Source organism: Gopherus flavomarginatus, chromosome 5 (genome assembly GCF_025201925.1).
Source record: "Gopherus flavomarginatus isolate rGopFla2 chromosome 5, rGopFla2.mat.asm, whole genome shotgun sequence".
NCBI lineage: Eukaryota > Metazoa > Chordata > Testudines > Testudinidae > Gopherus > Gopherus flavomarginatus.
The window spans coordinates 25,096,217-25,114,599 of NC_066621.1; positions in this window are offsets into that span (position 1 = coordinate 25,096,217).

Consider the following 18,383-nt stretch of genomic DNA (forward strand, 5'->3'; position numbering starts at 1 on the left):
ACCTTTCCACCAGCCCATTGGTTTGATGGTGGTAAGGGGTGGCAACCAGGTGATTCACCCGATGAGTTTCCCACAGTTCTTTCATGGTCCCTGCCAGGAAATTAGATCCTGAATCTGTAAGGATGTCGCAGGGCCAACCTACCCTGGCAAAAATGTCTGTTAGAGCCCGGAACACAGTGTTAGTCCTGGTGTTGCTTAGACCCACTGCTTCCGGCCGCCGGGTAGCAAAGTCCACGAAAGTCAGTATATACTGCTTTCCTCTGGGGGTCTTTTTTGGGAAAGGACCCAGAATATCCATCGCTATTCGCTGAAATGGGACCTCTATTATGGGGAGTGGCTGGAAAGGGGCCTTGACCTGGTCTTGGGACTTTCCCACTCTTTGGCACACTTCACAAGACCGGACATACTTGGCAACGTCCTTGCCCATCCCCTCCCAGTGGAAGGACTTCCCCAACCTGTCTTTGGTTCTGTTCACCCCAGCATGGCCACTGGGATGATCATGGGTTAAGCTTAAGAGCTTTTCCCAGTACTTAGTTGGAACCACCAACTGTTTTTGCAGATGCCATTCTTCCTGGTGTCCACCAGAAAGTTTCCTTGTATAATAGTCCTTGTTCTATAACAAACCAGGATTGGTTAGAAGAGCTGAGAGGGGGTGAGGTGCTCCGTGCTGCCGCCCAAGTTTTTTGAAGGCTGTTATCTGCTTCCTGCTCAGTCTGGAACTGTTCCCTTGAGGCTGGAGACACCATTTCTTTCTTAGATGGTGGACTTGGGCTCGGTCCCTCTGGAAGCGATGTAGGTGATGGGGTTGTTTTTGTTGCTGGTGAACCGCTCTCCGCTGGTGCACCAGGTGGTATTTCAGGTTCCGGCTGAGCCTCTTGGGTATGGTTGTCTGCTGCTTTTGCCAGTTCAGGCTCGCCGGCGCCCTCTGGCATTGGGGTTGAAGATGGGTTTATAAGCGCTAGTGTCAGTGCTGGCACCAGTTCTGGTGCCGGTTGCTTTTCCAGTTCCGGGTCTTGTACTGGAGGCACTGTGGCTGTTTCAGTCATTGGCAGGGGATCCGGGTCCACTACCTCTGTTTGGGTCTCTGGTAACACAGACGGGGCCCTTGTGGATGGTTCAGGAACAGGAATGGGTCTGGAAGCTTGCCTGGTTTGGCTACGTGTAACCATTTCCACTTTCTTGGCCCACTTCACCTGGTTGGCCAAGTCTTCCCCCAATAGCATGGGGACGGAATAATTGTCCTAGACTGCAAAAGTCCACATTCCTGACCAGCCTTTGTACTGGACAGGCAGTTCAGCTGTAGGCAAGTCTACAGCTTGGACATGAAGGGGTAAATTGTCACTTGGGCCTTTGGGTTGATGAATTTGGGGTCCACCAAGGATTGGTGGATAGCTGACACTTGTGCCCCCATGTCTCTCCACGCAGTAACCTTTTTTCCGCCTACTCTTAAATTTTCCCTTTGCTCCGAGGGTACTTGAGAGGCATCTGAGCCTGGGGATCGTTGGTGTGATGGTGGTGTAATGAACGGTTCTCGGTTGGGGTTCTTGGGGCAGTTGGCCTTTATATGACCTAGTTCATTACACTTAAAGCATCGCCCAGCTGACTGGTCACTGGGCCAAGGTGGGTTACTGGAGACTGGTGAGGTGGGATAATAGGTAGTCTGGGGCTTTCCTTGGGTTGTAGGTGGGGTCTTGGGTTGCCCTCGGTTATAGGGTTTATTGTCGGTGTGCCCTCTGTGGTATTTGCTCCCCTTGACAGTACCTTTTTTCTTTTCTGTCACTTCCACCCATTTGGCTCCAATCTCTCCCACCTCAGTTACAGTTTTGGGTTTCCCATCTAGGATGTACCTTTCTATTTCCTCAGGGACACCCTTTAAGAACTGCTCCATTTGTATTAGGAGGTGCAGCTCGTCCATATAGTTAACCTTTGTTCCTGATATCCAGGCCTCATAATTTTTTTCAGTGTGGTAGGTGTGTCGGGGAAATGACACATTTGGTTTCCATCTTAGGGCTCTGAACCGCCGACGGGCATGCTCAGGTGTTATTCCCATTTTGAGTCTGGCCTCGGTTTGAAAAAGTTTATAATCGTTCATGTTTTCCTTAGGCATTGCAGCTGCCGCCTCTGCTAAGGGTTCACTGAGCTGTGGCCTCAGCTCTATCATATACTGGTCTGTCGAGATGTAGTACCCAAGGCAGGCTCTTTCAAAATTTTCTAAGAAGGCCTCAGTGTCATCACCTGCCTTGTAGGTGGGAAATTTCTTGGGATGTGGAACAATAACTGGCGAAGGGTTGGTACGGTTGGCTGGAGCATGCTGCCTGGCCTGCACTAATTCCAGTTCATGCTTTCTCTCTTTTTCCCTCTCTTTTTGTTGCTTTTCCATCTCTTTTTGTTGCTTTTTTCATTTTTCGTTGGTGGGCCACATCTTTTGCTGCTTCTTCTCTTTTGTGGGCTGCCTGTTTGGTTTTTTCTTCTTTTTCTTTTACCTCCACCTCTTTTTCTCTTATTTCTAATTTTTGTTTGTTTTTCTTTTCATGTTTCATTTGTGGTCTCCATCTTTGATTTGTTCCTGTTTCTGTGCTCCCTGGTAGTCATGGTTCCTACTTTCTTGTGTTGGGGTGCCCTCTGGTGTTTATTGCCTGAACTGCTGCTTCTCTGTTGCCTCCTTGGGGTTGCTTAGCAACAGAATCTCTCTAACACCTTCTAACTCGTCTTTCCCAACAAGGTTAGAATAAAAAAAAACCTTTTATTTGCAAGTATGTTTTGCTGGAGTTCCTGTTGACTCACAGATGAAGTCCCATTGTTTAACAAAAGACCCTCGTTAAACTAATGTCTTTGCCTTCACGCAGTCTTTCTGCACAACCAGAAAGGAGAAAAGAAAAAAAATTGTTCTGGCTATAGTTTCAAAAAACCCCTTCTCTGCTTATAAGCAGCTAGCAAAGAAAAAAGAAAAGTAGTAATCTTACTGGCTTTTGCTTTTAACTCACTGGCTTTTGGATTCTGATCTCACCGCTACCACCATGTCATGGTATAAATCCCCAATCTGAACCTTAGAGTCCAAAAGAGGGGGTACCAGCATGAATTCCTCTAAGCTTAATTACCAGCTTAGATCTAATAGGCTGCCACCAACCAGGACTTACAGTGCCTGGTATACTCTGGTCCCCCCCCAAAACCTTCCCTGGAGACCCCAAGACCCAGATCCCCTGGATCTTGACAGAAGGAAAGTACACCCTTTCCCCCACCATTGCCTCTCCCAGGCTTCCCCTCCCTGGGTTACCCTGGAAGATCACTGTGATTCAAACTCCTTGAATTTTAAAACACAGAGGAATTCCACCTCCACCCCTCCTCTCTCCCACCAATTCCCTGGTGAGTACCGACTCAATTTCCTTTGAGCCTTAACAAGGGGAAAATTAATCAGGTCTCTTAAAAAGAAAACTTTTAATAAAAGAGAGTAAAGATCATTTCTGTACATTCAAGATGGTATATTACAGGGTCTCTCAGCTTATAGACACTAGAGAGAAGCCTCCCCCCAACAAAAATACAATTTAAATTACTTCCAGCAAAATACACATTTGCAAATACAGAAAACAATCAAAAGACTAAACTCGCCTTTTTCCTGGTACTTACTAAAATTAGAACAGAAGAGATTTTTTCAGAAAGATTGGAGGAATCTGCTTACATGTCTGGTCCCTCTCAGAACCCAGAGAGAACACGGACAAAAAACAGAACACACAAACAAAGACTTCCCTCCACTGAGGATTTGAAAGTATCTTGTCTCCCAATGGGTCCTCTGGTCAGGTGTTTCAGGTTCACTGTTTGTTAACCCTTTACAGGTGAAAGAGACATTAACCCTTAACTATCTGTTTATGACACATGGCCACCATTTTCTCCCAGTCCACTGAGCTGCCAGATGAGGGTCGTAAATATGTAAAGATTAGAGTCCCATATAAGAAGGAAACAGTCAGGTGGGAGGCAAAGGTGGAGAAGGCTTTGTTCCCAGGGCCGGTGCAACCATTTAGGCAACCTAGGCAGTCACCTAGGGCGCTAGGATTTGGGGGCCCCATTTTCTTCAGCAGCGACTGCGGCAGCTGGATCTTTGGCCACTTCGGTCACCGCTGGCATTTAGGCAGAGGGAGCTGGGGCAAGGGAGCATGGGGAGGGCCGCCTGCAGCAAGTGGGGGTGGGGGACAGGCAGCACACAGGGGAACTCCCCGCCCCAGCTCACCCCTGCCCTGCCTCTTCCCTGAGCATGCCATGGCTGCTTCACTTATCCTGCTTCCCAGGCTTGCGGCGCCAATCAGCTTAGGCGCCGCAAGCCTGGGAGGCGGGAGAACTGAAGCAGCGAGGGCGTGCTCGGGGTGCTCGTGCGTGGAGCAGGGGAGAGCTGGGGCAGTGGGGTGCCTCAGGGCGGAGGGTGAGGGCTGGGGAGCTGCTGTAAGGAAGGTGCCTCAGGGCAGGGGGGGAAGCTTCCTCGGGGGGGCGCCTCAGGGCGAGGGTGCGGGGGTAGGGGAGGGCGCAAGGTGGAAGTTTCGCCTAGGGCGCGAAACATCCTTGCACTGGCCCTGTACGGAGCAGATTTGTTGCTAGTTCCCTAGTGGGCACTGACTGCGGAGTGTTGGGGCTCTGGGCAGATAGACTGGCATACACAGAGCAACCTGGTGACTTGGGAAGCTGGGTGCAAGGGAACAATCTTCATTTCAATACAGTTACATCTTTAGGAAAAAAGAATGCAGGCCACACTCGCAGCATGAGGGGCTCTAACCTGGGAAGCGGTGACTCTGGAAAAGACTTGGCAGTCATGGTAATCAGCTGCCCATGAGCGCCCAGTGCAACACGGGCCAAGAGGGCTAATGCCATCCTGGGATGTACAAATAGGGCAATCTCCAGTTGTTAGAGATTATTTTCCCTCTATATTTGGCACTGATGCAACACTGCTGGGATCCTGTGTCCAGGTGTGGTGCCCACAATTCAAGGAGAATGTTGATAAATTGGAGAGGGGTCAGAGAAGAGCCACGAGTGATTGAAGGACTGGGAAATGTGCCTTACAGTGAGAGACTCAAGGAGCTCAATCAGTTCATCTTAACGAAGAGAAGGTTACAGGGTGACTTAATGACTATCTGTAAGTACCTACATGGGGAACAAATACTTGATAATGGGCTCTTCAGTCTGACAGACAAACGTCTAATACAATCCAATGATTGGCAGCTGAAGTTAGACAAATCTGCAAAGATCTCCAAGCCAATCGCTAAACCCGCCAAGTAACACAGCCCCAGTGTGTGTTTTACTCACTTTTATCTTCCCCACTAGCAGGGCTTTGTTCATAAAAGCAGCCAGATTTCTCTCTGGGCTCCTGGAACTGACGGCTCTGCTGAGGGTGCTGATGCAATCCAAGAACTTCAGTTTCTTGGCCTCGTCTTACACCTCGCAGAGATTAGACACAAATAGGAAGGTTAGTGTGTAAAGGAGCTGCCAGTGGGAGAGATGTCAGAAAGCTTCCCCTCGGTGCTGCTCAGGCTTTGATATGCCAAATGGCAGAAGGCCATTCATCCGGCAACAGGAGTGACTATCTGGGGAGGGCAGGGCAGCTCTGTGTGAAACCAGACCAGAGAGGGAGCAGATCTCATGGAGTAGGTGTCCAAAGAGGAACTGCAACATGGGGGCTAAGCAGCCAGACAGTGTTAGTGGGGGTTTGACAGAGTGGGAGGAACGTCTGGGTGGGACACCCTGACACCCCAATATTTGCCACTGTCATGTAATTAGGATATGTTTTGTAAAAGTACATATTGTAAGGTATTGTAAAAGTCTTTATCTGCTAGACATTAATATCTCATTGGATTGTATGTGCTATCGCTGTATGTGAAGTTATGAAGTTCAGTTATGTATGTGTTCCTGAAACACGCTGTGAGGTTCAAAACAGCCTTTCAGGTACAACAGTAAAAATGCCAAAAAATGGCTTATTGAGGAAATGCACACAAGCAGCATAGAAACCTCTTCGAGATAATGCTACACAGTGGGAACTGTTGGACCCAGGTCGCAGCAGAAGAGTTTTCCAGCAGGTGGGAAAAGGAGATAAAAGGGAAACAATGACATCAGGGGGGACCTCCCAGTCCCTGCAATAAGACACCTGGAAACACCTAAGGGACAAAGACTGAACTATGAGAAGTGATGGGCCCAGGCTGGAGAGAGATTCCTAACCTGTGTAAGAAAACCTGGGAAATCCAAGCTGCACGGCAAAGAATCTTAATCTGCCAGCCTGTTTATCACTCAGGATCTACACTAGCAGATTCTCACCCTATCTATCTAGTGTGGAAAGCTTAGTTTAAATGTTGTGTTCATTTACTAAGGTAATCTGCTTTGTTCTGTTTGCTATCTCTTATAACCACTTAAAATCTACCTCTTATAGTTAATAATCTTATTTCTTGTTTATACCATAACCCAGTTTGTCCAATTAGTAACTGGGGGGAGGGGCAAAGACTTGTGCATACCCCTCTCCACATCAAGGGAAGGGGCAAATTTCATAAAACCTTTGGTTCTGTACGCCAAAGGAGGTGGGCACCAGAGTACTGGGACAAGCCCCCTCAGCTGAGTCTTCCCAAAGCTGATCTCGGTGTCTGTATCTTTCTGCAACTGAGCGTGGCCCTGCCTGAATGTATGGCTAGAAGAGGCTTGTGAGCCGAGCCCAGGGCCGCCCAGAGGATTCAGGGGGCCTGGGGCAAAGCAATTTCAGGGGCCCCTTCCATAAAAAAAAGTTGCAATACTTTAGTATCATGTATTTGAAAATATAAAAAATAACCAGTGAAATACATTCAAAAATTAATTTTTAATAATTTGAAAATACACCTCTACCTCGATATAATGCTGTCCTGTGGAGCCAAAAAGTCTTACCGTGTTATTGGTGAAGCCGCGTTATACTGAACTTGCTTTGATCCACTGGAATGTGTAGCCCCACCCCTCTGGAGCACTGCTTTACCGCATTATATCTGAATTTGTGTTATATTGGGAAGCATTATATTGGGGTAGAGGTGCACATGAAATACATGATTTTAAAACATTAAATGCTTTAATGGTATATATACATTTGCAGTGACATAATGGGCTGTCGCTGGGTGATGGTGATGGTTGGTACCAAGGGGCTGTGGCTGCCTGGGGGTGGCATTGCTGTTGCCCAGGGCTGGGTGGGGAGTGCCCAGCTCACAGGGCCTGGGCTCAGGGCTGTGAGGAGTTAGGGTTAGGGGTCGGGAGTGTCTGAGTCAGAGGGGCTGTGCTCAGAGCTGGGGTCAGGGCTGCAGAGGGATGGGGTCAGGGGGTGCCCAGCTCAGAGGGAATGGGTTCAGAGTTGGGGGTCAGGGCTGTAAGGGGATGGGGTCAGGGGAGTGTCTGGCTCAGAGGGGCTGGGCTCGGAGCTGCGAGTCAGGGCTGTGGGGGGATGGGGTCAGGCGAGTTCCCAACTCAGAGGGACTGGGCTCAGTGCTGGGCTCGGGGCTGTGTGTGTGGCGGGGCCAGGGGGGTGTCCAGCTCAGAGGGGCTGGGGTCGGGGTTGCCCCTCTGAGAGGGGCTGGGCTCAGACCAGGGGGTCAGGGCTGGGGGGGAGGGTGTGTCAGGAGGGTGTACAGGTCAGAGGGGCTGGGAGTCAGGGCTGTGTGGGGGATGGGTCATGGGGGTGCCTGGCTCAGAGGACTAGGGTCAGAGCTGAGGGTCAGAGCTGTGGGGAGATGTGGTCAGGGGAGTGTCTAGCTCAGAGCGGCTGGGCTCGGAGCTGGGGGTCAGGGCTGTGGGTGGATGGGGTCAGGGGGGTGCTCAGCTCAGAGCTGGGGGTCATGGGGCCGTCCGGCTCAGAGGCTGGGCTCAGGGTTGTGCGGGGAGGTCAGGAGGGTGCCCGGCTCAGAGGGGCTGGGCTCAGAGCTGGGGGTCAGGGCTGTGGGGGGATGGGGTCGGGGGTGCCCAACTCAGAGGAGCTGGGCTCAGGGCTGCGGGGTCAGGAGAGTGTCCGGCTCAGAAGGTCTTACCATGCTGCTTACTCCCACCTCCCCCCCTCTCCCGGAGCCTCAGAGCGCGCCGCATCCAGGAGCTGCCCTGCCACCTGGACCGCGTTGCAGTGGCCTGGCTCCATCGGGACCTGAGCTCGCAGCCCCGCCCCCTTACCATGCGGCGGCGCTCAGCCCCGCCCCCTTACTGAGTGGGAGGCGCTCAGCCCCGCCCCCTTACTGAGTGGGAGGCGCTCAGCCCCGCCCCCTTACTGAGTGGGAGGCGCTCAGGCCCCGCCCAAGCCATGCCACTTTATCTCTGTCCAGGGCCTCTCCTGGACGCCGCGCGCTGAGGTGTTGGGGGATGGGAGAAGGTGGAGGCGAGGGGGAGCCTCCAACATTCTCGTGGGGGTCCCTGCACGGCCCGGGCCCTGGGGCAAATTGCACCACTCCCCCCCCCCCGCTGGCCCTGGCCGAGCCCAGCAAAACAAGGTAAAGGAGGCCCAGGCTGGCAGAACAGGCGGGCTCAGTGGTATCCTGGTACATCAGGTGGCACCTCAAAGGGGTGCAACCCGTCATACTGGGGACTGGCCAAATCCACTGGGCACAAGTCCACAAGGGGCTGGAAATTGAAACCAGACAAATTCAAACTGGAAATGTATGTTTTTAACGGAGCACCAGAGCTCCGGAGCATCCACTGAGTCAGCTCCTATGTTTCCTGGGGGATTTTTTAATCCTTTACAGGTAAAGCAGATAGAGAACAGCCACCAAGAGGGATTTTACAGCTGGCTGGCTGGGTGTCCATCGAAGGGAGCTACACACACCCACCTTCATTATCACACCTGTATTTGCAAGCAGCAGCAAATGTGCCTCACGGGAGTGCAGATCCATGGGTGAATGCATAGCTAACGGAGCTCTGCATGGCAATGGGCCCGGCTCACCCCACTCCCACACCAGCTGCCAATCGGTGTGCTCCCTGCCACTTGGTCACAGATCCAGCAGCGTCCACTGCTGAGGCCGCAAGCTCCCTGGGCGAGAATTGTTTGTGTTCTGTGTCTCCACAATGTGGGCCTGCAGACTCTCAGTGACAGTGCACAAGGGTTAACACCAGACTCCATCCTTATCCTTTCAGGGCGCTAGATGAGGAAGCTGTGTTGGCCAAAGCCCCTGCCATCCTGTTGGGACATGCAAAGGGGGAAGTCCAGTGTGTTCATGACCTAGCCTGCCAGAGCACAGCAGTGGGAGAAGGTGGGGCGGGCCCAGGGCCATGCTGGATTGCACTCATGTGTACGGAGTCCCAGTACTACAGAGCTGTGTGCCAGGGGCTGGCTTTGTGGAGGTTTCCCAGCTCATCTCTCCAAGTTCTGTGTGGTAGCAGCCGCTGGAGAGCATCCCAGGTATCATTCCCCCCACGCTGTGTCTCCTGAATGGCCCCTGCCTTGGGGTACTCCATTCCTCACCCAATATCTCCAGCTGACTCTCCAGCAGCTGCACGGCAGGTGTCCTAATGCAGCTCTAGCCCTCTCCAGAGCTCAAGGGGACTGTCCTGACATCAGACTGTGCTAGTAAACAGAACAATGGCTCCTGGCAACCTCAGCTGAGGCCCAGCTCTTGTTCATATTAACTTTGTGCCTCTCTTTCTCTTTTTTGAGTCTAGATTCCCCCTCAAGGTCTCCATGCAAGTTGGAAGTGACAGAGAAGAGGAGGACAAGGCTTTTGGAGAGAGAGCACCTCCCCCAGCAGCAGCTGTAAGTGCCCAGGAAACAGAACTTCATCTGGAGCAAAGCAGCTCCCTCCTCCTTAGTAGTGAGAAGGGGGGATTGCTGGTGAGGCTCATCAGCAGTGGGCAAATGTGGCTCATACTCACGGCCCCGCTGGACCCACTGCTGTTCCATATGGTTCCACATTCCACACCTCACATTCTTCAGATCATTGACGCAAATGTCCTGAGGGGGCGAGTGGGTTAGTTCAAAACCCAGCCCTCTACTCCCAAACTTCCTTCCACACCGCCAGCACCTTGTCATCAGCATGCATGTCTGTAAGGCTTCTCATTCCAAAGTGCTTCACAGGCTGTATACACTGGTTGCTTCTCACCTCTGGGTTAGAACACGCCAGCTGCCTAACAACAAATCTTCATGACTGTTTAGGACAGGAAGTGAAGCAGAATCTCATCTCCATTTGAAACTGCATGGTGGATTTAGGGAGGCCAAGTGGAATTACCAGAGTTACTCATTTGTGCCAGGAAACAGGCAACCAAACTCCTAATAATTTATAAAAAGTGCTAAGGGAACTTTGATGCCCAGGAGTGGCTCGGACTCTGAATTTTGAAATCTTGCAGTTCAGCTGTTGACTCTTCCAAAACTTCCTTCGTCAGAGTGATGCAGGAAAGGCTGTGGATATTCTTCTTCTTGGGCCTGTTTCTCCGCATAATGCATCTCAGTCTGGAGGGGACTTATCTCTGCTCAGGAATGCTACAGTCATGTCTGTGGGGTGTTTCAGCAACACCCTGGCAGCCCCATATTCACCACTGTCATATAATTATGATGTGTTTTGTACAAAATATGCCTTTGGAGGTGGTATTCTAAAAGTCTGGATCTGTTCAACATTAATATCATGTTTGATTGTATGTGCAGTCACTGTGTATGAAGTTTTGCTGTGTGTGTCTTACTGAAAGATGTTGTGAGGCTGAAAACACCCACCACTGGGATTTCAGGTACAACAATGAAGCTAGACAGTGCTAATGGCCCATCGACAAAGATAATGAACCATGGAAGAGCTTATCCTCATCTCTGAACACTTCAGTCAGTCTATGGACAATGGCTGCCATGAGTCATTGGGAGCAGAAAAGGATTGGTGACCAAATCAGATGATGCTGAACTCCATTTTGGTACGTGTATTTTTCCACAAACTGAGCTGGGAACAAAGGGGTTCCCACCCTATGGAAGAAACTATATAAGGGGGAAGTGACATCACTGCGGGGCCCCTCTCCCCACACAAGAGAACACCTGAGGAACAAAGACTGAACTGGGGAAAGTGCAGGTTCCAGGCTAAAGGGATTTCTAGCCTGTGTATGGAAGCTTGATGGACCGTGTGTACTATCTAACAGTGTGAGACACAGCTTGATTCAAATACTATCAAGTCTATATAACTTAGACTGCAATTTTGTTTATTTCTTAGGTAACCATCTTTGATGTTTGCTATTACTTATAATCACTTAGAATCTATCTGTAGTTAAGTAATCTGTTTTATATGTTTTACCTAAAACAGTGTGGTTTGAGTGAAGTGTTTGGGAAAAATCTCAGTTAAAGGCTCTGTGCATATTCTTCTCCACATTAAGAGAGGAGCAAACCAGGTAATTGTAATTCATTCACACTGGTTAGACTTTTGACCAGGGCAGGACAGTTCAGCAGTGGGGGAGCTGGGGGTATTTTGGCTGGAGCGTCTCTATTCTTGGTTCATGCGGTGGCTGGCCAGAACATCCATGAACAGAGCTGGGTGTGGGCCTCTGTAGATGTTGCTGTGAGTGCAAACTTGGAGTGTCACAAGGTCACGGTGCTAGAGGGAACCCTGATTGGTGAGACAGAGGAGTCAGCTGCAGGTAGCACCTTGGGGACGGGGGCCTGTCAGTTTCCTCTTTTGTATTTAGAGGACAGTCACGTGTCCATGGCTTGGATCCTGTGGCTGAGCCAGCGATCAGACAGTTGACTGAAATGAATAACAAACCTGCAAAGAAGACCGCTACAAAACGCAGCACAGTGATCATCTCAGGAGTTTCTAAGGTAACTGGTGATGTCGGAGTTCTCCCTCAAACTTGTGGGCTGATGGTGGTTAATACGGGTATGGGTGTCATGATGCTTGGCCCTGCTCGGGACCTCATATACGAAGGAATCTATTTGTGCTGAATAATGATGTGCAGTCATGTAGCATCACCCCACAAAGAATCTCGAAGCACATTACCATCCCTGAAATGCAGCTGCCTCTGGGGGTTCAACAGGTCACAGCAGTAGGATAGGAAGTTAGTGAAGATGATGCAGTGTCCAGCTGACAAGTCATGGAGAATTTAGAGACGGGGGATGGGATTTTGCCAGACATCCCTGGCTGGAGGACAGAGGAGGAGGAGGAGAACCATGTTGTACTATGAGATCCATGCACTTCAGATAGGTCTCGCCAAATAATGGCACCTATACAAACATACCGTCTCCTAGCACCACACTGAGGAATTGGCTTCTCTGAAGAGCCAAAACTTGAAGACTTGAGTATCAAAACATGGGTTTTCACCGTGCTTAAGGCCATGCGCAAAGCCCATCCATCCTGAACCTCAGGAATCCCACCTGATGCCCTTCTCAGGGGGCAGTTTAGTGACTGAATAACTGTGTAGCTCCTCCTCTCCATCCAGCCCCCAGAAGCTCATTTTCCTTTAGGTGGGAGAATGAATAAGAATGGCTTGAGCTCTTTTTTAAGGTGAGAAGGAGATGGACCAATGGAGACACAGTTTACTTGTGAACTTGAACTCCTGGCGTTTTCCTATTTGACCTTTGCCCCCTTTCAGGTACCAGTTGCCCAGGATGAAATGGCACCTGCTCTTGGTTATGCTGCATCTCTGGAGGTCACCGTGCCTGGATACTCCGTGATGTCAGGCCTGTCCGGCCACACGCAGAGCTCCACTGAGCCATCCCAGCGACTGGAAGCATCATTCTCAGGACAGAGGGCTACTCAGGAGCTGGATGAGACAACATGCTCAGCCAGCTCAGCAAAACCGTCAGGGGAGGATGTGGAATCTGAAACTGGCTCCACAGAAGCCTGGAGATGAGGCGCTTAAAGGATCACACAGGTGAGGGTGAGTGAGCAATATTCAGCAGGGTCTGGGGGATGACACGGCAGCCTCACACTTTGACAGCGCAACATCCTCCCTCTAGCGCCCGACATGTGGGTCAAGTTATCTTCACTAGTGTTCTGTGATGCAGCTTTTCTGCTCTTTTAATGGGAGTGTGGAGGGCAGGGCCAGTGCAACCATTTAGGCAAACTAGGCGGCCTCCTAGGGTGCCTAGTGGTTGAGGGCACCTAAAAGCCCACTCAGGCGAGGAGGTGGAGTGGAGGTGAGCGGGGGGGGGGGCCCACGGGGAGGGCCGCCCGCAGTAACGGGGCGGGGGGTGCACAGGAGAACCGCTCCCTGCCCCAGATCACCTCCACTCTGCCGAGCAAAGAGCCCTCGCTCTAAGTCTCCTCCAGTTGGCGCTGCAAGCCTGGGAGGGGAGGGGAGAATTATAGCGGCGCCGGTGTACTCAGCGGAGGAGTTGGAGCGGAGGTGTGCTGGGGTGGGCTCCCTGAGCACGGTTACTGCTGCAGTGTGTGGGGGGGCTCCCTGGGTGAGGTAAACTGCCACGGAGGAGGGGCAGGGTTAGCTGCTGCAGAGTGGGGGGATCCCCAGTGGGATTAGCTGCCATGGAGGGGGGCTCCCCAGGTGGGGTTAGCTGCCGCGGAGAGGCTCCTATGGTGAGAGGGGTGGGTGGGCGTGGTTAGCTGCCGCGGGGGTGCTACCCAGGTGGGTAGGTGTAGTTAGCTACCACGCGGGGTTGGGGGAGGTTAGCTGGGTAGGGGGCTGGCGCAAGGTGGAAGTTTCGCCTGGGGCGTGAAACTTCCTTGCACCAGCCCTGGGGGAGAGGGTACGTGGGTGTGTTTGGAACGAGTAGTTGTGGCTACTTCCATAATGGTTTTGGTTTGTTTTCACTTCTTGTGAACAAATACAACTGAGCTGTGTCCCTGTAATTCACACTGCCAGCTTGGAGATCCTGAGTGACTGGGCACCACACGGAGTGTAAGCAGAGTCAGGGTAAGCTCTACCCTGACATCTGGTGGAAAGAATGTGAGAGAGTGTATTTGCATAGGCACGCCCATCCTATCCCAGACTGCCAAGCTGTGGGACTGCTTGGTGACAAATTGCTCACCCTCAGTTGGGTGGTACTGGCTAGACATGGGACATGGGTTCCAAAACCCAGAGAATTGAGAGAGGCTGGGGACAGGTATCTGTGCCTGGTAGTGCAGTCTCCTTGTGGAGCCAGAAGCACCAGTTGCACCCCCTCCTCTCTCCACTGTGGAATGTCAGAGCTGTTTTTTTTATTCCCTTAAGAATTTAATTACAGGTTACTGAGCTGAAATCACTTTGGGCTAATGGTGCACTAGCACTGGGGCTCCCCTACTATGAGCTGGAATCACTAAGAGCTGAAAATCACTAAAGAGCTAAAATCACTGAGCTGAGAGCACTGAGTACAGTGCTAACTAGTGGGGAGCCCAAAGCTATGCTGTCGAACAGAGCCACTGGCGGAGTGGAGCAGTTTGTGGGGATGGCTGGAGCGGATCACGGGACAGCTGGTGGCAGCGGAGCGACTGGCAGAGCGGAGTAGCTGTGAGCAGCCCGCAGAGCTGAGCAGTTTGCAGGGACAACTGGAGCAGCTCACAGGACAGCTGGTGGAGCAGAGCAGCGGGCGGAGCGGAGCAGTTTCTGAGAACGGCTGGAGGAGCAGAGTGGAGCGGCTGGTAAAGCGCAGCAGTTCGTGGAGAAGGCGGGAGCAGAACCCACAGAGAGGCAGGGCAGTTCGCCCCGGACCACGTAAGGTGCCCCTTTCTACCAGGCTGGGGGGGGAGACCTGCAGATAGACTCTCGAACTTTGGGCTGCACTGACCCAGGACAGAGACTTTTGGGACTGTGGGTGATTTGGGGGTTGCTGGACTCAAGAGCCCAGGAAAGAGGACACAGCCCAATTTCCTGGGGTGGGTCTTTGCTCACGGTTTGGTCTATGAACTCTAGTAGAGGTGTTTTTCCCAATTTAGTGTTTGTTGTTTATCTCATGTATTAAATCTTTTCTGCTACACCGAGACTCTGTGCTTGCGAGAGGGGAAGCATTGCCTCTTTGAGGCGCCTAGGGGTGTGTGTAAGATTTTCCCAGGTCACTGGGTGGGGGCTCGAGCTGGTTTGGCATTGCGTTATTGAAACGGAACCTCTGGATACTGAACCCGGCCCTTGTTGCTGCCAACTCAGAGGGGCAGAAGGGTTACATTTTGGGGGCTCGTCCGGGATATCCTAGGTCAGTACCCCTCGCAAGCACATTTTGAGTGATCCATTGAATTGGGAAAACCCCTAATTACCTTGTTGTTTTTGATCTGTTGTATTGGGAAAAGATTAGTTTGTATAATGGCTCTACACTTGTTAGAGGATTGGTGCAAGGGGATGAATATTGACCCCAGGAACTGTCTTCTGGTAACGGGGGTGCTGGAGGCAGTCGATGAGGGCTCAATAGAACCTATCTTAAGGTCATCCACTGAGTACTTGTGTAAGTGCAAAATGCGTGGGCGCATTTTTGTGAGGGAAGAGGGCGCTTTTGCTGTATTGTGTGAGCTGCCCTCGGCTGTGGACCCTCTACAGGTTCCAGGCACGATAGCAGTGGATGATGGTGAGTGGAAGGTAATAACCACTGGGAGCCAGCCCTCACCAGCCCCTACTGCTGATGTAGAGTTTTTAAAGAAAATGTCAGACTTTTTGGGGAAAGAGGGAAAAACTTTGGCTGATATGCCAGGTCTGTTGGGCCTTAAGCCGAGAGCCCCACAACAGGAGACTGCTCCTTCACCTGATGAGTGGGTGAAGGCTTTGGGGCAAGCATTAAGGAAGGTCATGCCACCCCACCCCGAGTCAAGCCCCTATCGTAAACTGAGGTTGTTTTCTGGGGGTCCCACCCCAATACCTGGGGAGGAAGCATTTGAACCCTGGCTGGAGCACACCACAGAGATGCTGCAGGAGTGGGCGGTGCCTGAGGCTGAAAAGAGAAGGCGACTAGTAGAGTGTCTCAGGGGGCCAGCTCTAGATGTGATTCGCACCCTGAAACTCGGTAACCCTGGGGTCAAGGTGAGGGACTGCCTAGAGGCCCTGGACCATGCCTTTGGGAGAACTGAGGGTTCAGAGGATGTTTATTGCAAATTCCTCAATGCCAGGCAACAAAAGGGAGAGAAGGTTTCTGCCTATGTCCAAAGATTGGAGAAATTATTACACAGAGCCATCATGAGGGGAGCAGTAGCCGTTGAGCAAATGGACCGGACTAGATTGGCTCAGATTGTGAGAGGAATTCAATATCAGAACCCAATCCTTCTCCACCTTCGATTAAGGGAATGGCAAGATAATCCACCAAGTTACTCTCGCCTGATAAAAGAGGTCCGAGAAGAAGAAGAGAGGCAGGCAGCTGGCGAGATTTGGGAGGTGCAGCAACACCAAGCATCTGGCACAACATCCACACGGACACCCAAGGCACTAATGGTGAATCCTCAAGAGGAACTTACTCAGCGAGTGCAGGCCTTAACACAGAAAGTGACTGAACTAGAGAGTACCCTCGATTCAGCAAAGACTTCAAGGTGCAAGGAACCCTCTGCTACCATGGTCCAGAGGACTACGTTTAGAACATCTGCACCCCCTCGACAGCAAGGGAAAGGACAATCCTTCTTCTGCTACCGGTGTGGCCAGAGTGGGCACATTGCTGCAAGGTGTCAGAATGCAGAGAATCCCATGCTGGTATATCAAAAGCTGAGGACCACCTGGGGAAAGCCGGGAAACGGCCCCAGGGCCTGGGAAGGGAGCCGCCTAGGCCTGCAGGATGCGGAGGCTCCCCTGGAAGGAACCATGCGGCCCGAATCCCCCCAGGATTGATAGGACCCCGAGCGGAAGTCACTGTAAAGGTTGAAGGGACAGAATGTAGAGCAGTGCTTGACACTGGATCCCAGGTGACTATCATATTCCAGTCTTTCTACCAGCAGATGCTTGGGCATCTGCCTATACGGCCCCTGACAGGGCTTGGCCTATGTGGCCTCAGCATGGATGAATACCCTTATCAGGGCTATGTCACAGTACACCTGGAATTCCCAGAAGAGATTGCTGGGGTAAGACAGGAGGTGGACACTGCTGCTTTAATATGCCCTGACCCCAAAGGAGCCTCTGATGTGTCTGTGCTAATAGGGACCAACTCCAGCCTCTTTAGGATACTGGCCGATTACTGCAGACAGGAAGCAGGAGACCAATATCTGAACACCTTGGTGATACACACACACTGTGCCGCGGCTTACAGAAAAATTGAGGACACAAGAAAAGTGATGCCTGATTTGCCAGTAGGAGCACTGAGGTATGCGGGCCCGGTCCCTTTAGTGGTGCCTGCCATGTCAGAAAAGGAGGTGATTGTCAGGAGTACCTGCCTAAAAGGCAGTAAGGGAACATTAGCTGTGGTAGAGCAGCCAACCCAGGGAGGGCTCCCAGATGGAGTGCTGGTTCTCAGTGGAGTCATAACCCTACCTGCTGAAGCCCAGGAGGAGGTGACGATACTGGTTGCTAATGAAACACGCCGTGATGTGTTTGTAAAACCAGGGCAGAAGATTGCAGACATCTTTGAGCCTGAAAGCGTTGTGAGACCCCAGTGTGAAGCTGAAGTTCCAATGATAGATCCTGCGAAGTTTGACTTCGGGGACTCACCGCTGTCTGAGGAGTGGAAGGATCGCCTGAGGAAGAAGCTTTGCGAGAGATCCAAGGTGTTCTCACTACATGAGTGGGACGTGGGATGTGCAAAGGGAGTGGAACACCATATCAGGCTACAAGATCCCCGACCCTTCAGGGAGAGGTCTAGGAGGATTGCCCTCTCTGAGATGGAAGACGTGCGCCATCATCTTCAAGAGCTGATCGCGAATGGTATCATCACAGAGTCACGAAGCCCCTATGCCTCACCCATTGTGGTCGTTCGTAAGAAGAGTGGAAAAATCCGGATGTGTATTGACTACCGCACCCTAAACAGGCGCACTACAGTTGATCAATACACCATGCCTCGAGTACAAGATGCCTTGGACTGTTTGCTGGGTAGTCAGTGGTTCTCTGTGTTGGATCTTCGGAGTGGATACTACCAGATCCCTCTGGGAGAAGAGGATAAGGAGAAGACAGCCTTCATCTGCCCGTTAGGGTTCTACCAGTTCGAACGCATGCCACAAGGGATTTCTGGGGCTCCTGCCACATTTCAACGACTTATGGAAAAAGTCGTGGGAGACATGAATTTACTGCAGGTGTTAGTTTACTTGGATGACCTGATTGTGTTTGGAAGAACCCTGGAGGAACATGAAGAAAGACTTCTTAAAGTGCTCGATAGGTTGGAGGCATACAGTTTGAAGCTTTCAATTGATAAATGCCAGTTCTGCCAAACCTCAGTGAAGTATGTAGGTCACATCGTGTCCCAAGAGGGTGTGAGTACTGACCCTCGATAAAATAGAAGCACTCACTACCTGGCCACGTCCCATTAACTACAGAGAACTCAAGACGTTTCTTGGATTTAGTGGCTACTACCGCAGATTTGTGAAGAACTATGCTACGATTGTAAAACCTCTGAATGATCTTACCAGGGGATATCA